Below are 26,204 nucleotides of genomic sequence, written 5' to 3'. Positions count from 1 at the left end.
AATGCTTATTTTGGCTCGCTGATCGTAACTTTTAATCCACCGGATGTTATGGCTCCTTAACTTGATCAGATGCTACACCACTAAACTAAACTAGATATGTGGAAACTCTTTTGTTTCATGGGATACGAAATTCATTTTCAGTTTGCAAAAATTCAATATTGGATTGTTCCCGGCGCACAGTGTGCAAAAACTGACCACTGGGAAAGGAGTAGGAGTTATCTCGTAGTATATAGATTCCCTTTTTGCAAAGTGAGACACGTTTAAGTCATTCATGTTAAAAACAAACAAAATAAATCAGTATACTTCACTGATGCCCTCCATTTCTCATGAGAAAGAACTTATACCCATGTTGTAGGCTGTCTCAATTTTATATATATTTCACGCCTCTATGCCCAATAAATTTTGAACTCATTCTCCGTATTTGTTCACATTCTGTATAGGCCTAAACAGCATTGCCGCGTCCGTTTACGTTGATCCACTGGCAACGAGGAAGAGCGTACGTAACAAAATACACGAATTATGATGGTAGCCAATAAATAACAGGATAGCGTCGTAACGAAAAAAAATCGATTCCGCTGGCTATCAACATTGTTTTAAGTATAGATCTTGCTTAAAATTCTCTCTTATGGACTGTCTTTATTTTCGCTTTAATCTCGATTTTTTAATGTGCCTTGCCTAGAAATTTTGTTACCCTTGGCCTGGACCCCTGTGCATAAAAACATATCTAGATATAGGGCTGTTAATGAAATATTAATTTATGAAATGCACATAAAAGAAACCATTTGACATTTTTGGGAGAAAATCGCATATTACTTTCTATTACTTTTACCCACTGGTAAACTAGTCTTATTTTCGGGAATAGGAAGAAGAACAAAATAAAATAAAATAAAATCCGTAAGAGATTTATAAATAAACCTTAAGTTTAAAATTTGGCCCTAAACATTGAATGGAATGGCCTGTAAACGAGTGTACATACATCGGCACTAACAGATAGACATCCAAAGATTACTCTTTCGGCATGTAGGAGCCAAAATGTGTAAATACGTTCAAAATGTGTAAATATGTCTTAAATTTGATATTTAAGAAGTGAATTATAATAGCTCCTTCTAATGCTGGTCATCTATGTCTGCCTGGGACAGGCAAGCATTCAAAAAAATTTTGAGAAAGATCCAAGATTTGGGGAGGGGGTCCAATTCTACAACACACTACATCTATGTAATATTTAACGGGTATTATTCTGCACCTGAAAAGGCGATAAGTAATTGTAAAATACTTCCACCTATATTTTCAGGAAAAATGATAAATCTAGATTGTTTTTATAAGAGAAAGAAAGTGTAAAATAAGATTTTCACGCTACATGAATTATTTCCATGTTAAATAAGTACTTTAATTCAGAGTATACAAATATATGTTGGGTTACAAAGTTTTGGGGGAGATCCGGACCCGTTGCCCTACCCCTTCCCCCCCCCGGGTACGGCCCTAGTCTGTGTTATGGAATTCAGAAGGGTAGAAATGGTGCAGGCTCGCCACTGACAAGGAACGGACATGAACGTGTCAGCCAGATATCGGAATCAAACCTAGTTCATTCGATAAATATAACAAAGATATGTTCATGCACAAAACATTAGGTGCTATGGACAACGGAGTAAGTCCCTGGGGCCAACGGCGCCGACTTTCCAAAATTTATATGGGTGCATATCAATGGCGGGGCGTGTTAGCCTTCATGTTTTCAGGGAAGTCTCGATGCTTGATTGATTTATTTTTAGTTAAAATATTTTATGAACACTGTCATAAAGGCCTGTGCTGTGATAAAGTAAAATATATCGGTACAATAAGGATAAGTTGGGGCTGCCCTAGCTCAGTCGGTAACACTTCTGACTTAAACGCAAGAGAAACGGGTTCAAACTCGGGTCCAAACTAAAAATCTTGTGGGTGCGTCGAATCCACAAATTATTTGTGTGGGTGCCGGAGCTCCGGAGCACCCACGTAGTCGGCGCACATTCCTGGTGCCCATTAACCCTGTTAGTATAAAGAAAATCGTAGACTTGCAGTGAAATAGCTATTGCGTCAACACTGTTCATTGGAAAGTCATGTTTTATAGTTCATTCTCTTCAGCATGAAACAAGCTTTCCAGAGGTTTTATGTATTGGGGCCTATAACATACTTGAAGAGGAAAAATTGGGAGAATGTCGGGAAAATTCCCTCCGGAAATCCCTCCCATCAACTTTGGACCCCTCTGGAGTGGCCGCAGGTAAAAGCACACCATCCAAATGTATCTCGAAAAATGCTACAGGGAATAAGAAATGTGTGTGCCAGGTTTTGTGTTAATAGACAGAATAGATATGAGAGGAAAGCGTGTATTCGTATACAAGTTTTTCCCTGATATCTATTTCGATTATCAATACAAGACTTGGTACACTCATTTCTTATCCCCTATAGTATTTTCAGAGATACATTTGGATTGTGTGTTTTCACCCGGGGCCACTCCAGAGGGGTCCAAAGTTGATGGGAGGCATTTATGGAGGGAATTTTCCCGACATTCTCCCAATTTTCCCTGTTCAAGTATGTAATGGGCCCCAATGCATAGCTCCTCTGGAAAGCTTGTTTCATGCTGAAGAGAATGGACTATAAACATGACTTTCCAATGAACAGTGTTGACGCAATAGCTATTTCACTGCAAGCCTACGATTTTCTTTATACTAATAAGGTTAAAGGGTCCAAGGGACCTACTCCGTTGTCCATGGCACCTAATTTTTTGTGCATGAACAATATTTTTTTTATGTTTATCAAATGGACTAGGTTTAATTCGGATGCCTGGATGACACGTCCATGTCCATTCCTTGTGAGTACCCTATCACTGGTTACATGGTATCCTAATATTGTGTACATTATTATACATAGAAATTTCTGGCATTGTGCATTGTTGCAGCCTTTAAATGTATTGTTTCCATCGGTACCATGGCAGCAAAAGTTGGTAATTTATCAACGGTTCTGTGAATGATATAGATTCAGTTCGCTCCATCGACAGTGGCATATTCCGCTTTTTCTTTTTATGATTATTACTCTTTCTTCTTTTGCTATCGAGTTTAAAGTAAAAATAGAAAAGGACATTTATGTTCACTTGAAATAAATGGACTAACACGTAAATGTAGCGCTTGTATTGAACAACCCTTAATGAAAATATGCACATTTTTCCATGCTTCAGTCGCCTTTGACAAACGATTCGGATATAATGGCTGACGCACCACATCATGAGAAATAATAATAATACAAAAAAGAACACATATGTTAAAGCAAAGTCTATGATAAATATCACAGGCGATCCACCATTCTGCTTTTGTCTTCGACAAAAGGACTCAAACACATCTCTGCCTAGGCAATTGATCCATCCGAACTCTTGAAGAAGCGATCCAGTGTCTTTCATTTTTTAGTTCTTACTGGAATAGAGACTGGCTGGTTGATTTCTAATTAACATTGGTTTGCACGGACTCTTTACAGCTCAGAGTACAGTCTTCGATACTACGCTTCGTTTTCCATTGGAAATCTGAAAATACAAAAATTTAATAATAATTAGTAACATTTATATACAGAACAGAGAAGAAATGTGGACATTACAAACAAGTGCTGAAAACAAACTAAAAACATTTGAAATGTGAGGATGGAGAAGAATGAGGTTGTTTGTTTGTTCATAGTTTAGCGTCCCTATTCAGTATCGAAGCTGTATGAGACGTGAACCTGTAGCTTAAGGAAGAACCATATCCATCGTAATGCGTTCAACGTTTCCCCACTGGAGAATCAAACCCGACACGGTGTGCAGGAAAGGCGGCACAGTAGACCAGGGGAAGGATTAGATAGGAATGGAAAGACTAGCTGGATAGAAGGAAATTCCAATGAGAAAATGTTAATGAACGTTGAAGAAAGATGAACATAGTACTGGGAATAGTTGAAAAGACAAAAATATGAAAATCCAATGAGGAAGTGTCAGTGAGTGTGGAGAAAGAACAGTATGCAAATAGTTGGAAAGAGGAAACAAAATTATGGTTCTCAACTTAGAAGTCGCAATATACTGGTGGAACTTCTGGGCTTCTTTTGGTGGGTATGTGTAATTTTTGTATCAGAGTCACTGTTTGGTTGTGTGTAATTTTTGTATCAGAGTCACTGTTTGATTAACACAAAAATTAAATATTGCTGCAACAATTCGATTAAGCTTACTTTAGTTACTATCAAAACTTACTATGATAATTATTTCAAGAAATTAAACTATTTCTTGTTCCATTAATACACTGTTAATTCTAGGAATGCTTTTCTCGTCTTGTATCGATTCTAGGAATGCTTTTCTTATCTCTAATTTTTTCTAATCTCGTTTTATAAATTTATGCACAGAATTTATGCCCTGACTTTTTCTCTTAATTTCATCTAAAAATTATGCGAATCCTTCCACAGTACTACAGATCCACGAAGGATGTAATGTAACAACATTTAAACCACAATTAATATTGGAGAGTATTGAGTAATGGTGTGTGTGTCTTTAAATGCTGATAAATACTCCTCATTATGTACATACAGCCATTACAAATAACTTTTACATATCAATCATGTACAGAGCTGACCCTTTATATGTCCAGATGAACGTAGGACCCTATATACAGAAATGAAGAAACCAGTGATATTTTAGGAAGCAGACTAGCAGATGGGGCCCCATTACTTACATCATAGGGGTCTACAGAAACTAAGCATTGTTGCTATATGTAGATGTTACTTTATTTATTGTTTTTATTATATTTTGGAAATGTACATTCAATTTTTTCCGTGAATTTTTGAAGCCCCCAAAAGCATGGGGCCCTAAGCTATAGCTTGTTTAGCTTATACGTCAATCCGGCACTGATCATGTACTTGGGTGAACTAGTGTTGCTTGTAATACTCGAGAAATTTCTCCTATAGTCTCGAATTTGAAAACGCATTTCTCGCCTCTTTTTTGAGAAGTTTCTATTGCTCATTCCGGATAAGCTGTTAAGAGGTTAAAAACAAGTTTCCCCACCACCACGTTCACGAACATTGTTTGATCAATGTAAATTTTGGTGGTCCTTTTTTTTTTTTTTAGCATCAATCTCCGCATGCACAGGAATAGAATGCATGTAAATATATCTGAAAAATTAATTACAACTTTCATAATAGCTCTACATATTTTAAAACACATTATTACATGTGTCTGTATTAGTGCGATAAGTAACACATACTTTGGTATAATACTAAAATTAAATAAACAGTTATCGTTTTCTTGGTAGACAGGCTTGTGAAGTGATGTAGGAATTGCAAAGGTTAACTGGATTGGTAATTGAATGAGTATTTATTTGTATTTACACAATGATTTGATATTCCGAAATACAATCCAAGAGTAAATACAATCTGTATGATAAAAGAATCAGAGCGCTTTAACGTAATAACGACGGAACTTGAAATGATAAAAACAACACATATTTCGTCCGGTCATCTTATAAAGAGATTTTCTTACATTAAAAAGAAAAGAAAGTAGAATTCCAAAGGGGTTTAGAGTGATTCACAACATCTCTCGACTCTTAAGTGAAAGAATCGTGGGAATTACTTTTATCCGTGTTCTTAATCCTAATTAATCTTAACTAATCTTAATTAAAACGTGTTCTTAATCCAAGAAATTCAATTTAAAAAATACGACTAAAGGCAAATCGTTAGTACATAAATAATGACACAGTCCCCCCTCCCACACACAAATTCTGTGAACCGGACAACAGGTTATGAATGCGATGTATTTGGTTGCACAGAACCCAAATTTCGAAACCCCAGGACCCTAACAGCACAATTACATAGCAGGCATATATCTATCATGTTCCCTCAGGTACATGGGAATGTGTACAGTATGTGCCTTATGTACCTCTGAGAGAGAAATCACATGGATGGCAAGTAATAGTCACAGTCTATGTCCGCCCCTAGGCACATGCCTGACATGTACCTGGGGAAGTACCTAGTATGTTCTAGGTATGTTCCCCATGTCGTAAGCGTCTATGAACCACAAAATTACTGCACCAAAATATGTTAAATCGCATATGTGGGTTGGGTAATGTGTTTACATTAAGGTGAGTCTAAAATCACATTAAAGAAGTAAAAACAAAGTAGCCAGAGGTAGGCGCGAACCACCAACCTTTGGATTACTATCCACGTGCTCTTCCGACTTGGCCACGGAGGCGATAACATCGCTTGTAGAGGGATAAATTGTTGAGGTGTTTTGAATTCGGCTAATCAGAGTAATATTTTAACGGCGTATATTCGACAATAACTGTTTGGGATCAGATAGAATCTGCTCGCCATGTAATTTTATAACAAAATGACGAGTGTCTATTTACTTTCTTCCACATTCACTTTCAAATGATCGGCGACAGTTGCCATCTAATAAAGTTGATGCGTTTATTGCTTCTAGTACACAATCGCTTAGAAAAAGAAGCAACAAACGCATCAAATGTGGGAGATGAATTTAGAACACCTAAATCACGCATGCCTAGCACATCTTGTACTGTTAGGGTATCTGAAACAGTGTGTATCTACAGGACGTATCTAGAACATGACAGATATATGTCCCAAGTGACGACATAAAAACAAATGACTGTTAGAGTGCGAAACTGAGCCAGGTATGTAAAAGCTATATTTGTGGTACATAGTTGCAAATATCAATTAGGTGTAAGAAGTACCTAAAACTGTAGGTAGTTGAAGTGCATACTTAGCACATGAATATAATATGTATCAAGTGTCGGGTACCTAAAAGGTAGCTGAGAAACCTAAATGGCACATGCCTAACACATCTTGTGCTGTTAGGGGACGATTGAAAGTGTCAATTTTGTTTTATGGGGGAAAAACCTGTGTTCCACCTATTCAAAATAACTCAAATTTTCCGCCCTCAAAAAAGATTAACACGGTCAATCGTCTTGGGGTTTGGAAATTTGGATCCTGTGTAACAAAATATATCGAATCCACACCTTGGACCTGCCGTACTTTTTTCATAGCTGTGTTAACGTGTATCCATCCTATCTAAACTCGTTCAAGTTATTCGCGCATGACAAAAACTTGACACAGTTGATCGTCCAGGAGCTTCAAAATTTGGATTCTGTATAACGAAATACATCCCATCCATACCCTGAGGTTTGCTGCACAGTACTTTTTTTCTGTTGCTGTGTCATTATTACTTCTTTTAAAAACAAAAATTAAAAATGGTAATTGTTGAAAGCGGAGTTGGATAGTGGTAAAAAGGAACTGCAATGCCTTCTCAATTTCAAGTGTAACGAAGCGGCGTAAAAATTTAGATTTTTCACGATATTGTATCTGTAAAATGTTTCCTTCTCTATCAAGATCAGCAACTTGTTTTCCTCTTCTGCAATGACAAAGAGGTCGGGAGAACGGGAGTTCGTTTTCATTGTCTATCAGCTTATGTGAAATGAACAATACATACATTGTAACAGGGACATGGCCAGGATTTCGTGAAGGGAGGGTCCGTGACATGAAATACTGTGGTCATCACACCAGGGGCTCGATCATTCTAAACAATTTTACTGGAACATATATTGGTTCGTTTAGCCAGGATTTCGTAACCAGGGGGAAAGGATAACATGAAATTCTGAAGGCCCAGGAGCTCGGTCAATTTAAACTACTTGACTATCAACATATATTGGTTTGTGAGGATATGTTGCTAAATATTTTAATAAACTATGAAGAAATCTCGAGTAAAATAATAAAAAATCGTATTGAAAAAGATTATACAATATTTACATCCTTCCTCTGTTTATTCAAATATAACAATTTTCCTTTCATTATGACCTCAACTATTATAAAAAGTACATATTCACTATTATAAAAAGTACATACTCAATAATGTCTTGTAAAATATTTTGCAATGTCTGCGTTCCTTTTTCTGTTGAATCAAATGTTAACAGAACTTTCTTTCCACATATATTTTTGTTTTTATTATTCCGTCAACTACTGTCCGTTTCAAATGACAGGTTAAAGGAGCGGTAGAAAATTGTTTTTGAAATAACATGTTTGATATTGCAAGGATGCGATGACGAAAAATTATGATAAAAAATGTCCACGCTGTTACACACGGCACTATGCTTTCGGAAGCTTGAAATCTCCCTCACTAGTAGCAGAAATTCTGAGGATTCCGTAACTTTTCTAGAAATTTCAAGTTCCCTGACTCTTCCAGGACATATCGCTCACCTCGTAACCATGTATTTCAAGTAATACAAATTTCCTCATAAGAAAGAGTAACCAAAAGCTTCCTGTAGTTTATTTTTAACGCTGATCCTTCTTTTTCTCATTTCATTTTGTTTCATCCTTCCCTATTTTTTTCATTTCTGGTCTCGAAGGGGGGGGGGGTCCGGACCCCCTGGACCCCCCTTGGCTACCGTGCCTGATTGTAAGAGTGTGTTAAGCAACTCTTCTTCAATATAAGAATGCGGTGAGCCACCATATGCATATGAAAACATACCCTCTCTCACTCTCTATCGTCCTCTCTCTCTCTCTCTCTCTCTTACTCTTTCAGAAATTCACCTCTTCTACAAAAACAAACGTATCTGATTCGAAAACCTATATTTTCATACCTATCAACCGTACATCATTTAAGCGTAGTAAATATTGTATAACTATAACCTTTTCTACAAGATATAGGATTTTTCAGGAAACTTTTCGTGTGTTTTTGCCACTGTAGCCCCAAGAAAGATGTCTAGTTAAGAAGAAAAATACCCTTTTCAAAAAAAAAAGTATCGGAACATTTTTCCCTAATTCATGGGAACTACGATGTACCTCATGATTAAGTGGTTAGCATACGCGCCTTTTGCATGAGAGACCCCTGTTCGATCCCTGATGGGAGCTCATGTGGTTTTTGATCTGCATTAAATTGTAGGTCCATGTCTCATATAGCCTCGCTACTGAAAGGGGCGCTAGACTCAAAATCAAATCCTAATTCGTGCCACATGTCCAAGGTGTCATTCGAGATCCTGCTTCATTCTCAGAACATTGATACACAAATCTTGGACCGCAGTAAATTAACAGAAGATTCTAAATTGTTATTAATATTATTGTAATTATTATAGCAGGATATGGATCGAATTTATTATGTATCTTCATGCCTACTAGCACGGGTGTCTCTGACGGGTGAAAGACGAGCGGGACGCGTCCCTCCCAATATTTTGAAGTACAAAATATTCAATATTTTATTTTAATTTAATTTATTTACTAATGACAGACTATCATATAAATAATAATAATTATATTTATTTGAAATATAATATTCAGGCTGTGAAACGATTGTAATCAAGTTATTAATATACATTAGGGGGTCCGTGAAGGTAAGCAAAAAGGTAAAAAATGGAATCAAAGATAATAAACAGGTTGGGCTAGGTAGTACCATGTAAATCACTTTCTTTTATGCCCCCCCCCAAATTTTACATGCCAGAGACGCCAGTGCCTACTAGCCATATTTTGAATGATACTTTGCAGATATGTACCAGCTGCGTGATATTTTTGGAGTACCTTTTGTGCACGTACTTAACTTTGGGTCTCTTATAGAGGCATCTAAAATAAAACCACTTTTAGAAAATTTTCACGATTTTTCTCCTAATTACATTTATGGATAGTAACATATGTGTATGATATTCTACGTACTCTTATATAATTGTGAAGACAGAGACATACGAGTGATGAACCTGGGATGATTAGGATACGATTAGAAGCTTCGTAAGCTTTTTTTTCTAATATTACAATATATTTCGAAAAGTATTTTTATCTCCGTACCTAACAACCGCACCGAAGGGATACAAAAAGAATTGCTTGGGTGGTAGGTCATAGATATTGTCACTCATCAAGGAGGAAAGACCTGACTTCTTATAGAACTTGGCAAATTCGTAGCCAGCCCAAAAATGTAGGGGGGCGGTAGAAGTCAGGTGGCAGATCCAACCATATTCTAGTTCATTTGCAAAGCATGAAAATTTTAGGGCAGCCAGTATAAATTTAGGGGAGTCCGCCTCCCCATGCCCCCTGTGGATACGGGCCTGGAACTTAGATATTATCACAATCAAATTAGATTTACAACGTCTGTTTGCATAGTCATGTACCGTTTACCCAGGTATTTCATAAAATTCTCATATGTAAATGGTAATAGTGCAAAACAAACTACAGTATACTTATCAAATACAATACTATTAAGACAGAATACTATAATTTTAAATTCTGTAAACATTTTTCCTTTAAAACAATGAAACAATTTGGTTTCGAAGAATAACTGTTTTTCTTTGTTCATAGCAGTTATTGTTTTCTTTTTAAGCCAACGCCACCTGCACGACAATTCTATAAAACACTTGAATCCTGGACAGTGCATTCCAAATACTTGCTGCTCATCTGCATTCCCTGTGTTATTATTTCACTGACCAGCCTCTTCTACATTACTCTGTATTGAAATATTAACTTTTCTTCTTCTAGACTGTTAACTGGTGATCCTAACTTGGAACTCCCTCTTTCAGAACTTCTAAGATGAGCGTCCTTGGTCACGGGTCATTGCAATATGATGATATCCGAAATAAAATAGTGCAGGCACTAACCTTTTGGCTCTGTTAACTTCAAGATACAAGTCCATTTCTCCCGTTGGTGGCCACGTGCAATTAATATATTCGTTCGTTTGAGAATGTTGACGGAGAGTAATGAAGCACACGTGGCCCTTGTGAAGGTGAAGACGAAATTAATGGATGTGTCTTCATGAGATGATAAGGTGACACCGTCAAAAGGAAATAGCTCCTCCTCGAGAATCATTTGCGTTTATGATGGATGACATGCAAGGTTTTCAACTTTCTTCCCTTCTCAACAACATATATATATCAAAGACTCTTTTAATAAATGTGTGAAAGAAAAATGAATCTTTGTTTCACGTAAGTGGAGGCAATGTTATAAGTGTAGAATTAAGCCTCACTCAAACAAAACAAAAAAAAAATATACTGCAGTTTTGCCCAAGCACGTGTCTTTTAACGTCCTAAATAACTGGAGTACGTGATTTTAGTGTGCAGTAAGGATTAAATTCATGGGAAACCTGAGGAAAGAAAAGGAAAGTTGCAGCATCCTCACCGAATTGACTGAGTTACAACTTAATGCAATGAGCCTTAAATGTTTAGGACATAAAAATCCTTATTTTGTTGTATTAATTTTAATAGCACAAGGTGTGAATAGACTCATTCTCCATTTTAGGGACTTCAATGTAACAGACTTCAGAACCAATGGCAAGACCTGGAGCCGCCAATTCCGAGTGAAAGATGTGATTTTAAACTAAAAATGTTGGGCCGTATGCAGTCATTTTGACGCGTGATTAGTGCCATACTAAAGAGTTCGACTAACATAAGGTTCCTGTAGTAGTCACGCCTTTAGTATGACGCTAATCATACTTCATATTGACTCTGTATACGGCGGGTTAAGTTTACTGTGTTATACTATATATTGTATATTCAGTGGAGTAACTGTACACGGGTTTTCTCCCACCTTTCTTATTACAAAAGATGTGAATTCAATTTGTACACAAGATTACAAATAAGTAAGTCTCTGAAAAGATATTTCCTCTACAATTCTATCTCATGCCCACTGCAGCTCGGAAATTTGAGGTTTGCGTGTCAAGAATTACCCTGCCCATTTCAGCTGGGTCTAAACGAATCTCTGCTCCTTGTTGCTCACTAGTCAGAGGTAGGGTTAATATTTCCCCGTTGCAGCTCAGAGACGTATGAGGACACGTCTTGCTCATTACAAATCAGAGATAGGGTTGCAGCTCGAACATAGGCGAGAATACCTCTTGCCCATTGCAGCTCAGAGGTAACGTTAGAAGAGTCTCTACTGTCCGTTCGAACTTGGAGAGATAGGTAGGATACGATCAGTTAACAACTGATATCTTCTACCTTGAGGTTCATTTATACGGATAGCCTTTGGAAGAGGAGTCTGTGAAGAGGTTGAAGGGGTATTCTTCGTATCTCTTCGTGTCCTCTTCGTGTTCCATCGGTGGTGGCGGCATCCGTCGGCTGCTTGCAAGTGCTTGTACCGAAGCACATGGGTTTGTTCACTAATTCGGAATGTTTCCCCAATATGAGGGATTATTGTAATATTTACAATGTACTGGTATTTTACACAGTCAGATTGTATAGTGTACTTGTTAAAAAAATAATGCTATATTTTCTCTTTTTTTGCCATGTACATGGGTTGAATAAAAAGTAGTAACAACACTCTTCTTATATCAAAAGGGTGTATCTCAGCACTACAAGAGCTTCGTAGCTAATAAGGGAATGCGAGGCGATGAAGTGTGGCGAGTGATAACGACTGTATGTTATTCAGTGAAAAGCAGCAGTACTATGAACTAGATGAAGAAAGTGGAAGCGCTAATAAAACGAGTTCAAAAAGACAAATGTGTGTGGATCACGATTAAAGTGGTATGTAGACGCAGTGCACAACAATGTTTTCGGGGACTTCGTGATCACTTTTATGCCAAAATGAAGGAACCGCTTCGCGGCAAGTACTACGACACAAAATAAACCATCATCTGTGCCATATGGCGGTCCCTGTGGGACACCGATAAAGATTGACACGCTGATGTTGTACGATGTTGTACCACACGTGTTGCAGAAGATTACAAAGTTGGAAGGTGGTTACATTGAAGGAACGTAATGGGTATTCTTCTGGGCATAAAGCCAGGTGCGAATTATAACAATGTTGCCAAGCCTGACTTTTACTTTTCAGCCTGCCCCTGTAATTGTGGATATTAACTATTGCACAGATGGTGTTGGAAATCACGGGCAATCGCCAAAATAGCACCTCTATTATCCCCTTCTAGTCCGTTGAAACGAGGAATGAGTGTAATTAAATTGGTATTGGTAGCTTATTTGTATTTGTTCTCCTGTATATCTTCCCATGACTTTTGATACAACCTGCGTGTGGAAGATATACAGGGTGTATCAAAAGTCTGGGGCCACAAGGCAACTCCAGTATGAGTAAAGATACGAGAAAATGGAAAGAGAGGAAACTTGTTGGAGATACATATATATATTGAAATTTTTTAAATGATGGATTTTTTCCAATCGGACCAACCGTTTGGGTCCCACATTAGTAAGGCGCCCTATGATACATAAAAATCAACGTTACCACTTTATCTAGATATTGCCTTGACCCTTCTCATGCCAACAACACAACATTTGTTGGGAACGTTATTTGAGATGCTGTAGGTTCCCTGACACAACAATGTGCGCCTTCCCCGTGTCACACCTGCATACTCTTACGTCCCGTTTAGGAAGCCTCCTAAGGTGGGAATAGTTTTGCATTCAATATATAGCACCTTATGAGTGAGGAGTCGAAATGGATGGTGCTACTGAAAAATTCACCATTTGAATTTGGAAACCACAGATTTCCAACAATTTTACCCTATTTCCATTTTCTCGCATCTTTTAGTCATAACGGAATTGGTATATTACTCCGAACTTTTGATGCACCTTATATACCTATTTATTCAGCATTTAATATATTCAGGTCAATTACTGGGATTGAAGCTACAATCTGCTACCAATGATTAGAATTTCAATCATTAAATGTGCGTGGTTCCGAGACAATTTCCGCTTTGAGAATTACAGGATTTCCAGCATCGCCATATAACTTAACAGTTCACTTGGCATGTTTTGAATGTGCTCAGTTACCAGTGAAATCAACTCCAGTACGGAACATAACTGACACATACTGGAATGCTCTTTTCTCCACTGCAGAAGTAATGCCAATGGGCTGGCAAATTGGTCTCTGAGCGGAACATTGTTATAGTCGAGAAACATACTGCAGGTTTTCTCCAGTTTTCTCAAGTTCACTGAAATATGTCATGCAGCGTTATTCGGTATAATGCTTCAATTTACTACCACATCCGGTTTCAACATTCCAATCCATAGAGAAAAGCGAAGATTTTTTTCTCAGCTCTTATTCGTCTACTCAAACCGGAAGTATCAAATACTAATAGAACTTCCGGTTTCATTATTGATGCCTATATAATGAAAAATGTTCAAAGATAACCAGAAAATGTTTCTGATATTAATTCAGCGTTCGAGGAACAAGTTTCATCTATGATTTTATCCCCTTACTGTTACCGGAAGTTATGCAGATCTACTACTTCCGGTTTCTGTATCGAAGTTCCATAATTTGAATGGCTACCGTAGTTAAATAATGTGAAATGTAAATACACTAAATGTATCACTTGTTAGAACAATCAAGCTGTAACGGAAAGAGCTTCATACACACGGAAAACGAATTAGGTTGTCGAGTAACTGAACACTACATTTGACAGAGAAGTAGGTGAATTTAGGAGAAGAAATAAGCTTTCTTTTCTTCGTTTTCTTTTAATAAATAAATAAATAAAACGATTTCATTCTCGTCATGTGTTTAAAATATGTTGTTTTGAAGTGAAGCCAAAATAAACGGTGCTCTCATCCGCGTTGTCATCCATCAGAAGCATAAAAAGTGGAGCATACGATCAATTTAAAGATGATGAACATAAGAATTCACGGAAGTTAGAAAGAAAAGGGTTTAGGGGTTGTTACCGATGAAAGGGCAAGGTTACACACCTAGACATTTTAGAAAAAAAGAAAACATTTCTTCAGAAATATTAATTACTGTTTGTCAAGGTTAAAGCCGGTTCTACAAAACAACATTATATTTCCCGGTTCATAACTTTGAAGACGTTTCGTGGTATTTCTTCTCATTTCTTTTCAACTAACACAAAGAAGTTTCCGACATGTTTTTTTGTTGTTTTTTTTTCAGTGACATAACTAACAACTCATCCAGGTTGGGTTTCTCTTCGGAGCATAAAAGTTTTCTTTCCTGGTTTGAAGACCCTTCAAGTGGGAAGTGGGCGTCCTGACTGCACGCGTAGTTGAAATTTGATCTTTTGGGCCACCAACAAAAATTGGCTACGCTGCATCTACGCCACGAGGTTGGCATTGGCACACGGACAGCAAAAGCATGTACCCTCTTATTTTGCTGATTCCAGAATTAAATATTTCGACAATTAAATATGACTTATGTCATATCTGTTTTAGTGGATATGGCTAATATTAAAAACTTTTTGGTTTGATTTTTTTAAAGGAAAAAATAGTTCTATTTTGATATAATGGAGCAAGAAGTAATACTGTCTTTAAGTACCCTAAATATGATGTTCGTTTATTTAAAAAGAGAAATAGTTAACTTGTGCTCAAGAAGTGTAATGTCTGATATAATAACTTATCTTTTGAACTCTATCTTTGTTTTACCAGGAAGTGATACCTTTAATAGAAATATATAGTATTTCTTTATTATTATTATTATTATTATTATTATTATTATTATTATTATTATTATTATTATTATTATTATTATCTAGAGCTCCTTTACTTATAAGACCAAAACTGGAATTTGGTTCGGTAATTTGGAACAGCATTTCTAAAACTTTGACACGCAAGACATAATCTGTGTAAATATGTTTAATTCGATTGCTATGTTTTAAGATGAAAATGAGCTACTATTCACATAACTATGAATATTGGAATGATTTTTGTGGTTTGGAGAGTCTTGCAATACAGTTCACGAAACATAGGTTTTAAGAAATAGCGTGATTTTAGTTCCTCTGAATTGAAAATGTGAAATTTTAAAAAGATTGACAAATTCTTTAAGCACATTTTAGACTTACTATATTAACCAAGTGAATATTTTAGGAGATCTGACTGATATTTTTAAGCAATGACTTTCTGAAACATTAAGCTAAAATATAATTTTAAGACTGCTGTTTTAGCTTTCCGTTGTTTTAGATAGATAGAGGGCTTGTCAATATTTACACCGTTGAGAACGAATTATTTATACTTAATTGACTTTTATCTACATTGAGTTTTATATTAGTGCTTTTATTTTATTGCTTTCTTATTTATTATTATTACTATTATTATCAATAGTATTATTATTCCATTGCAATGTAGTGCTCTGACACCACACAATGTGTAATATTTTTGCCAACAAGCTGTTCGCGCGCACTGTAATAAAGATTATTATTATTATTTCTATTATTATTATTATTATTAGTAGTAGTAGTAGTAGCAGTAGTAGTAGTAGTAGTAGTAGTAGTAGTAGTAGTAGTAGTAGTAGTAGTAGTACTCATCTAAACAGGTGATATAGTAACGTATAGGCTATTCATGTTTGTTACTGTTTCTATTTGTTTATTATTTACTTAGTGTGGGGTGTGCAGAAAGTTTTCTTACAATATTCTGCATGTGTCCAGCACTATCCTCTTCTATATCTCCTTTACTTCCTTTTCTATTCCAGTGGTTTCAAGTGTCTTTCTCACCGTCTCAATGTAGAGTCTCCGCTTTCCTCTCAAGTCGTGCAGTACATATGGACTATACCACTGCTGAAACCCTGTCACTTATTTTTCATGTTTTCAGAAGATGGGATGGATATCCTTAGAGGGGGATACTTCGTCCATCGAACACGTTAAATTTTCCTCCAGGTATTATTTTTTAGATTAAGCCACTGCTGTTTTCCCTAAGAAACATATTCCAAAAAGGTTTCGCCTGCCATGATTAAGTTTCTCTGGCCATCACAGATGATGGCAGCCTTTCTAACACTGTATGTCAAGTGTCACAAAGTTAAGCCGCCAATATTTCAGTTTTCAAGTTCACGACCACAACATTATTTTCTGCTACATGCTCATATTATCGATATATATAATAATCAAGATATTCAATATTCGCTTTTGGTACCAGTTTTCGTAACCATGTCTCTATTCTCTGCATACGAGATAAAAGTTTGGGAATAATACCTCATCTATGCACAATCCATTTCAGACTGATATGATTTCCAGTGCTTCAGAAGCTACCAATAAAGAGCAAAAGAGGCCTTTCTCACGGGACGGTGGAATTCGGCTTTCGGATATAGTAGAGTATCACACCATGCTCAACATGTAAAAGTGTGAATCTTAAAGTAACGCCTGCAGTTTGAAAGTAATCCTGTTTTACATAGCTTCCATTGTTTCTTCTGTGATTAACTCATAGTCTTAGATTTTAATAACTTCACTATCAAACTGTAATAATTATTAAAACAAAGCTAGCATTTCCAGATAAGATTGAACTTTTTGGGGCAGCGCAAAATATTAGTACAATTATGATAGTAATTTTGAATATGAAAGTAAATAATTCCGCTTTAACCAAGAACTAATTGTAAAAACAGAATAACAGACTTTATAATGTTACACTTGTAGAGTCTATTACTGTCAATCTACTCGTATCACTATTTTGGTCCAATCTGAAAATCTTATTTTATCACAAGATACATGTTTGTAACTGTTTTAAAGCTTTTACTTGGTGATACGCAAAATGAGACTCTTTTTTTACTTCTTGTTTTCAGTAACAAGTAAATTGTTATTCATTATTAGACTCTGTGTTCAGGCTGTGTTTCCGTGTCCAAGGCAAACAAAATAAACTATGATAGGAGTAATACGAAAAAACGAATACGTAGGGTGCATCGATATGGGGCCCACGATCCTTACATTTGATATTTTACTATACTTGTGCTCTTGTATTCAATGTTTTGCAGAATAATATTTTTGTTTTGTTCATTATTTCCTTTATATCGTTACACTACCAACAGACAGACAAACAAACAGATAAGCATAATCTTAGTCTATGGTTTCCAATGCTTACACATAGCAGAATTTAGAATCTAAAAAATATCAGACAAATTAGAAGTACGTGACAAAAAGAAAAGATCAAAAAGTACGTAGTGTCCTTGTACAAAATAGAAATTAGTTTCAAATGCTCCGATTATCTGGACTAATCGTTCTTATTTTGTGAGAAAGCTGACAATGAAACACAACATGTAAACTATTTTATTACTTTGTTTTGTAACCTCATTTCGAGTAAACTATATGTGAATCAACAGCACATTTCTTACTTTTATGCCTCTTTATCTACTGTCTTAAATACTTTGAAACTATCAACGGATAATTAGATTCAATAATTATTTGTCAATTGCCTCCCACTTTAACGATTTATGATTTAATTTGGGTTCTGCCTTACAGACGAATGAGTATACAGCTTTCAAGGTCTGGATCATCTAACGTAGATACAAACAAACATTTAATGTCCCCAAATTGAAAGGTTCAAGTAACAGTAACCTAGTTATATAACTCCATAACAAAATAATAAAAATATGTTTGTAATTTATTTTTTTAAAAGTCACATCAAATTTATTTTTAAAATAATTTTACTTTTGTTTACACGAGTCACATTGTATCGTTCTTTTCTTTTTGTCAGCAACTTCTATGGGATCGTTTCCAAAACTCTCCACAAAATTTCCAACTGTCTATATAAGTTAATTTGGTGAATGTTTTTCGTTGTTTTTTCATGTTGTTCTTTCTCCTAGAGATTCCTTAAGGAAGAAAACGGATTTAACGATGTTTTATTGTGAGGTTTACAACCACAAAATCACCCAAATCCATCTTTGTTTACAGCCTTATTTAAACTTCAGGGGATTCTTCTCCTTCACCGTCTGGCGTCCCGTCCTTGAGGATTTAAAATGCTGAACAAAAATAAAGTTTATAAACAGTAACCGAAAGCCTCAAAAACCTTGAAAAATACTCTACGAGCACGAAGCTGATTTTTTGTGTGTAGGTATTCTTGACCTGATCCTCAAATAAGCCCTAAAAATTCAATAATAAAATAGGTTATAATTTTTTTACAGCTTAGTGTGTCATGGTAAACAAATTATATCATTCTGTAATATAAAATAGTGGCAACCTATGAATATTAAAAATTTTTAATTTGTTGTTAAAAATATCAGTTCCCCTAGAAGCAATCATCCAGTTTGCTTTCAAGGAAGTTATTCTACAGAAAGTTTAAAAACGAAGGTGAAAGTGTCAAAACAAAGTATGAACAATATGAAACATACAAGTGAAATCCAAATCTGAAGAATATAGAAACCTTCCAAAATGTAAACAAAAGATCAAACTTCATAGATCGATTGGGCAGCCAGTTAGTCTCGTGTCTAATCTTCAAATACACTAAGCAAGCATCATAGTTATCCTCAAACCAGAATCCATATCCTACAATTTGTAAGTTAAATGTTTTATTTAACAGTCGTATGTAAAAAAAAAAACATTTAACAACAAGTTCATTAAACACGGAAGTCTTCCTCTTTGATAAATCTTTTCTTAATCACAAAGTTCATCCTATTCTCATGTAATGTTTCATGATCTTGGAATGTCAATAATCCAAACAATGTAATCTCATTAATATACATGTAATTTCATATTAAAGATGCATCTGAATTTGAGTTCTTTCCATTTACTACCGATAATTCAATAATATACAGGTATTAATGTAATGTTCATAATTTCAAGGGGAATTATTACACAAAACAGTTAACAATCAATTTCAATTCTAAAGTGCAATTTAAAAGTTACGAAACAATAAGCTACTGTATGATACTGGTTATATTATTTCCTTCATCATTTTTAAAGCTTAGCGTCTCATTGTAAGCAAGTTACAAAAAGAGAAAACATTATACGGTACTGGTTATATCTTTTTAATATTTTTAATTCTAGTTTGTCAATATGTACAAATTACAATAATATATTGTTATGATACCAATTATAGTATTACTATTATCATTTCTGAAATTTAGCGTATCATTCTAAACAAATTACAACAGTACGTTACATGATACTTGTCAGATATTACTATCTTTTACATTTTTGTAACCGGGGTTGTTACTGTTAATAAGTTACAACAATATATTACATGATATTGGTTGCATATTATTGTCATTTACATTGTCATAATTTAGCATGTTATTGTCAACTAGTTCCAGCAGCATGTTCTATGATAATTGTTACACATACAGTATTTGTATATTATTTTCTTACAGATTAGCGTGTTATTGTCAATAAGTTGAAAAAGTATATTAATGGTTTTGGTTATGTATTATCTTTTTCATTTCTGTACATTAACGTAGGTATCATTGTGAACGAATGTATGACAATTGCAACCAGCGACAATTGCGGTTGTGTGGAAAACCGAATCAATTGCCATCATTTTCTTTTGAAAGTCATTTCAAAAATTTGAATTGCGACAATTCCAACCATATTGTTATAAGTTTGTGTTAAATGTAGAAATAATGTTTTATATCGAGGCTAAGGACTAGCCAAGCCTGTTGAGTGACAAAATTACTTACATAAAGATATATGACAAATTGTTACATAACTAAGAGGATTACGATAGTGTGTTTTGTTTATAAAATCAAATGACTGAATCTGATTGGTGAAATCGTTAATTGGCAACCAATAGAATGACAGTATTTGTTAACCTTAACTAGAAAATGCAATGTTAGTTCACTTTCTGGATTGGATATATATATATATATATATATATATATATATATATATATATATATATATATATATATATAGGGGAAAACGGGGTAATGCTACGCTGTGTATAATTGCACCGATCCCTGTTTACAAAAGAACAGAAGAAGGAGAAGACCTGCATGGTGCTCAACCCTACCAACAACGTGTCCAACGAACCTCACTTGAGCGAGAGAGCGCTGCAGAGAACGTACTGCGGAGTATGATCATATATTGAAAATCTTTGTTTTTCTTCAAACATTTCGCCAGTTTTCTGTAGTGGATAAGTTCAAACTTACTTTTGGAGTACGGTATTTTTGTAGTCAACATGTATGAATAGTCAATTTAGAATAAATATAGGGTTAGTATTTTGTTATATTTACGCATGCCAGTCAAGAACAAAAAGATCAAGATGACCTGATTTGGGGTAATAGCACGCATGAACACAAGAGTGCGTGAGATTAAAAATGCCTCATCAGACTGAAAAGTGTGGTACGTTCCCCATGAATCCAGAAGTTGTTATAGATACTGACTTTGCTACAAGTGATCAGTGCTGTAGTCAGACTGAGGAGAATATGGATGCAGACCTTTCTCGTGATGCAATGGATTCGACGAAACAAAAATTTAGTGACGTTTCTGAACTGTCAGTCGCTGGACTATCAAGGGAATCACCAATTCTAAAAAATTCTCCGCAATAGTCCCGTTAACAGTAATTTCTTCCATTCCTAGGCAAAAACTATCGTCAGTGAAGCAGAAGGGAAAGCACCAAAGCTCAGAAATTCTATCAGCAATGCGTCGTAAGGCTCTTCTGCAATAAAAAGAGCGAAGAAAGCAAATACGTTTAGGGAATATCATCATATGGAAATTTAAAAAAGAATTTAACTAAAAACTCAGCTGTTGCGTGTTATCATCCCCAACTGCAGGGTAACTGCACGCAGTGCAAGGTTTCAAATTTCCGTCTGCTAAGCAATAGTTCCGAGTTATTTCATAGTAAACATACAGTATGTAGGTATGTACTGTACAGCACTGTTCATTAGATTCCATAGTGCTCTCATTGCTGTTCTGAGCAATTAAAAAAGGCTTGTGTCGTTACCCTCTTTCCCCTATAAATAAAGTGAAATATTAATGTAGATTGACCTGACTTATCACGAGATATTATTTCTGGTGATATGGAACTCAAATTCACGACATTGTGTTCATATATTTTTGCTAGTAGTAATATGGAAGTGTGTAGATTTCATTTTGGTTTTGATACTATTACTAGTTTCTCCACTGTTACAAGTAAATTATGAGTATATTATTTTTAAATTGAAAACACTATGCTAAAACGAGTTTGTAATTAAAATATGTCTTTTAAGTTGGGATCCCAAACATCTATTCAATTCTAGTTCTTGTTGTGCAGACTTGGGATAGATGCTAAACTTGATTTGCTTAGTAAAAATATGAAGTATTTTCCTATGTAGATTATTGGTTCTAGTATTTCGAGCATCAAAATTAGGGTTTGTACTTGGAGTATACGTATACCGCATGGGATATACAGAACCATCCAATCTTGATAAATTTGGCAGAGAGATAAATCTTACCTTCTTTAGCCACCATGCAAAATATTCACTTGTACAGAGCTTTTGTACTCGAGTTATGGCTCATTAAAGTTATGAGACGTACATCTACAGTTTAAAGTGAGATCTTAACCACACGAAATGCCACTGGGAGGCGGACGCGTGTTTCTCGTGCCAAAGACGTGTAAGCTAACTATGTAACCATGGGCGATCTCCGTTAAGATCTATAGTAAACACTCACCAGCCAAAGTATTATAACCACATACCTAATACTAGCTTTTGTGTCCATCTTAGTTCAGAGGACAGCAGTCATGATAGCCTGATTTGCCAACCTGGACAGTCTATGACACTGGTTCTCAAAGTGGGGTCTAGGCAGGGGGTCTGCAACGCCTAAAAAGTGGAATGTGTTATAATAAAATGGAATTCACAGCTATTATACAAGAAGTATTTTTAAGATTAAGAAACTACAGCTGTGAGCACGTCTGCAAAATAATAACTATTCATAATTTCCAGTGCTTAAGGATTTTATTGAATCTTCAGGTGAGAAACTCTCTGCTGAAGTGGACAAAACACTTGTAGGACACTTAAGAGAATTAGCTGCAAGTCTTCGAGAATATTTCCTTGTCCCACAACCTGTTAACAGTTGGATTGAAAATCCTTTCAGTAATGTAGAAATCCATGACATACAAGGTATGAATACTTCTACTACTCTGCGATACTTCATAGGAAAAGGTTTTCTACGAAAATCAACTTTGTCGCTTTTGGTTGCGTGGGCCCTGTGAGTATAAGGAGTTATCTAAAACGGCATTGCAACATTTGATGCCTTTCCTTACCACTTACTTATGTGAGCAAACCTATACTGGCAATATTAAAACCTTAAAGCAAAATCGTCTTAATGTGGAATCGTACCTAACTTATGCTAGATTTCCGTGCAATTATGGATAAACAAAGAATTTAATTCCTTACATTAGTGACCCCACATTTGAGAACATTGTTTATCAAGTGGATTTCCTATTTTTTTAAAAATCAGTCTTGAAAGTTACTGTATTTTCAATTGAAATTTCGTTCACTAGGAAACAATCATGTATTTTTAGAATAAATCACTTATTGCATTATTTTTCTTGATCTTTTTCTTGTCAGTGATAATTAGTGTATTTTTTATTACCATGTGAAATTTCAGATAGCATTGCAAGGAGTCCGCAGATGACTTTCCGAATGAACAGAGGGTCTGCGTTATCGGAAAGTTTGAGAATCACTGGTCTATGATTTCAACATCTTTAATGAAGTATGGCCGCCCCACACCTTGTTGTTTGCCACGATTCTTTTCCCATATTTAGAAGACACTAAACACTGGAGATCGCGAAACACCCGACAAATCACTCTGTTTCCAAAATGTTTGTTCCAAGTTATCATAACATGTTTCCTATCATACTCTGATGTGTATGTCACCGGTCTCCCCCATTCTACGCAAATAGAGGTGCGCAACAGACGAGTCGAGACAGAATTTTCCTGACAAAATTCGAGTCGAGACACAGCTCTTCCAATAGAGAATACATTTTTCGAGTCAAGACATCACTTTTACAGCACGTTTTCGAGACGAGACAGCCTCAAATCTTGTCTCGTGCACATCCCTATACGCAAAAGCATCACAGTAACTGATTGAGTGAGAATCCTGTCACTGCCTGGTGATCTGTTGTGTTGTATTCGTGCCTCTTAACGTAAGCACAACGATTTCGTTCAAAAAGTTAGCTGTTGGTCATAATGATTTAGCTGGTGAGTATATATCTTAAGGAATCCACAGAACTTATACATTCTCATGGTCAAACTTAGCAAGTAGATACTGGATCTTGACTTGGTTAGTATGTGTATGAAATATTTCCCTCTATAGATCTTTGAGTTCCGAGTTGCAGACCATCAAATTTAAAGTTTAAAACTAGGCCAATTTTCGCTTTAAAAAAATACACTAATTGCTTTCGTGTACTTATAATAACGGTTGCCTAAAATCAATAATGGACAGTTAAACGTTAATTAAATGAATTATGTATTTATAATAAAGGTTGTCTAAAATCAATAATGGACAGTTGAACGTTAAGCAAATGAATTATGTATTTATAACAACGGTTGTCTAAAATCAATAATGGACAGTTGAACGTTAAGCAAATCAATTATGTATTTGTAATAAAGGTTGTCTAAAATCAATAATGGACAGTTGAACGTTAAGCAAATGAATTATGTATTTATAATAAAGGTTGTCTAAAATCAATAATGGACAGTTGAACGTTACGCAAATAAATTATGTACTTATAAAGATTGCATAAAATCAACAAAGGACGGTTGAACGTTAAGTAAATGAGGTGTGTAGTTATAATAAACATTTGCTAAAATCAATGAAGGACGGATTTTTATCGAAATCGGAAAATAATTGGTTCTCGTAGGTAATCATAAAAATGTAACAGGAGTGTTGAAAGACTCATTTTAGGAAGGTTTTGCATATATTTTCCAGTCTATTTGCATTTTACACTGAATAATATCTCAAAAGGCACCACACCATATTTATCACTAAATAATAAATCGGCTCGGTTTTTCCTATTCCAATTTTACTATAATCAACAGGCCCGGATTTAAAGTTTAATTCTTAAGACAGAAAGATAAATATCCGGATTTTGTTGTGAATCGGAAAGGAAAAACAAATGTTTTTCGAGTGTCTTATTTTTCTTTAATCTCTTCTGGAAACAGTCTCGGCTTCTGCCAAATAGGTATGCTACGGAAAGAAGCGGAAAACAAAACGGTTGATCATATATTTGACCTTTGATTAGAGTATTTAAACAGAACAGATTGAGAAAAATAATGACATATCCTGTTAACATTATTTTTCTCCTATAGAAAAGAAGAAAGTGTTACTGACACAGAAACAATTCTGTCTTTATATCTCCTTCAACACCAATTTCTTTCTTCTCAGATGATAAACAGAAAGTAAACACTAGCAATCGTAAAGCCATCTATGGTATGAATATATTCATTGTTATTTTTCGTTCTGTAAATTCTTGATTTTATTTTCCCCCTTTTCTCCAAATAGGATAAGAAAAGTGAAAACAAAAGACGTTTGTATGGTGTATTTGGGTTGTTGATGATCTTTCTTTGTTTGTTTTGTTATTTTTACTTCTGAAGTTCACAGAAATGCATTAAGACAGTGATGGGCCAACTACGGCTTGCGGGCCAGTGAAAGGTTCTATAAAGGAAATAAAAGGAAATAAATAATTCTAGATTATTTTCCTCTTCTTTCTTCCGTTTTACGTTAATCTTAGTGACCACAGATTAATTTATTTACTAATCCGTGATGTAGAAATGTTACGTTAATATTTGAAATGAAATGAAATAAAATCTTCCAGTTTAACGTTCCACGATTATGACTGTTAGGCTATGATTAAGTGAATGATAATGGCAAGTGAATGATAATGGAATAATTAATGGAATGAGAATGTGGGAGAAAACGGGAGTACCCGAGAAAACGAACGGACACGATGTTGTCTACCACAAACTTACTTGGCTGAGGATCGAATCAAAGACCCCACGTACAAGAGATAAGCGCTTTATTACTGAACCACCGTGCTCGCCTATGTTAATATTAAAGAGTGCGGCACTGGTTGCTGGCATATTTGTAGCGAAGAGTAAAATTGGCAACGCAGACTCCTCTCTGCACACCTCCCCACATGACATCCATTGCAACTGGCTAGCTGATTTTGATGTCAACCAATGAGTGCAGTGCGCGCTGTTGCCAAAATGTGCTGTGAGGAAACCAGTATTTGTAGCATGTACCAGTGTTGCTTTCAATAAATTGTATTGACCCACCTTTTTTTCTTTTCTTTGGCCCTCTTCTTAAAAGTGTTTCCCTATCACTGACTAAGAGATCAGATCTTCACCAGTAGAAACGAAAATGAGCGCGCCACCACACTAAATGTTTTCGTTCGCATTTCTTAAATTAATTGATGTAATACTCCAATATTGCATCTTACGTTACAGAAATCTTTTGTATATGAAATACGAACAAAATTCTAGGAGACGTTCTCGCAAAACTTCGTCCAAGGGATCTATTCCGAAATGTAAACTTTTCGATATCTCCATGTCAGAGTTGTTAATTAAATAATTGTTTATGGAGTGTCAACAAAATCCAATATGGCACCGGTATGATTAACCCTACTTCTAGA

General features: G+C 35.5%; 1 protein-coding gene across 3 annotated transcripts in view; it reads right to left on the bottom strand.

Moving 5' to 3' along the window:
• Positions 1 to 3,143: 3,143 nt before the first annotated feature.
• Positions 3,144 to 26,204, bottom strand: part of shakB (Innexin family member shaking B) — a 168,615-nt gene continuing 145,554 nt past the window's right edge. For all 3 annotated transcript variants that reach the window (XM_081764292.1, XM_081764294.1, XM_081764293.1), the window contains exon 4: positions 3,144 to 3,544. The gene's annotated coding sequence lies outside the window, so the exon portion shown is untranslated. The remainder of the gene's footprint in view (positions 3,545 to 26,204) is intronic.

Source organism: Thermobia domestica, chromosome 7 (assembly GCF_964235325.1).
Source record: "Thermobia domestica chromosome 7, izTheDome1.hap1.1, whole genome shotgun sequence".
In the NCBI taxonomy this organism is placed as follows: domain Eukaryota; kingdom Metazoa; phylum Arthropoda; class Insecta; order Zygentoma; family Lepismatidae; genus Thermobia; species Thermobia domestica.
The sequence above is the reverse complement of the archived record's forward strand: the minus strand, read 5'-3'. Positions and strand labels throughout refer to the sequence as shown.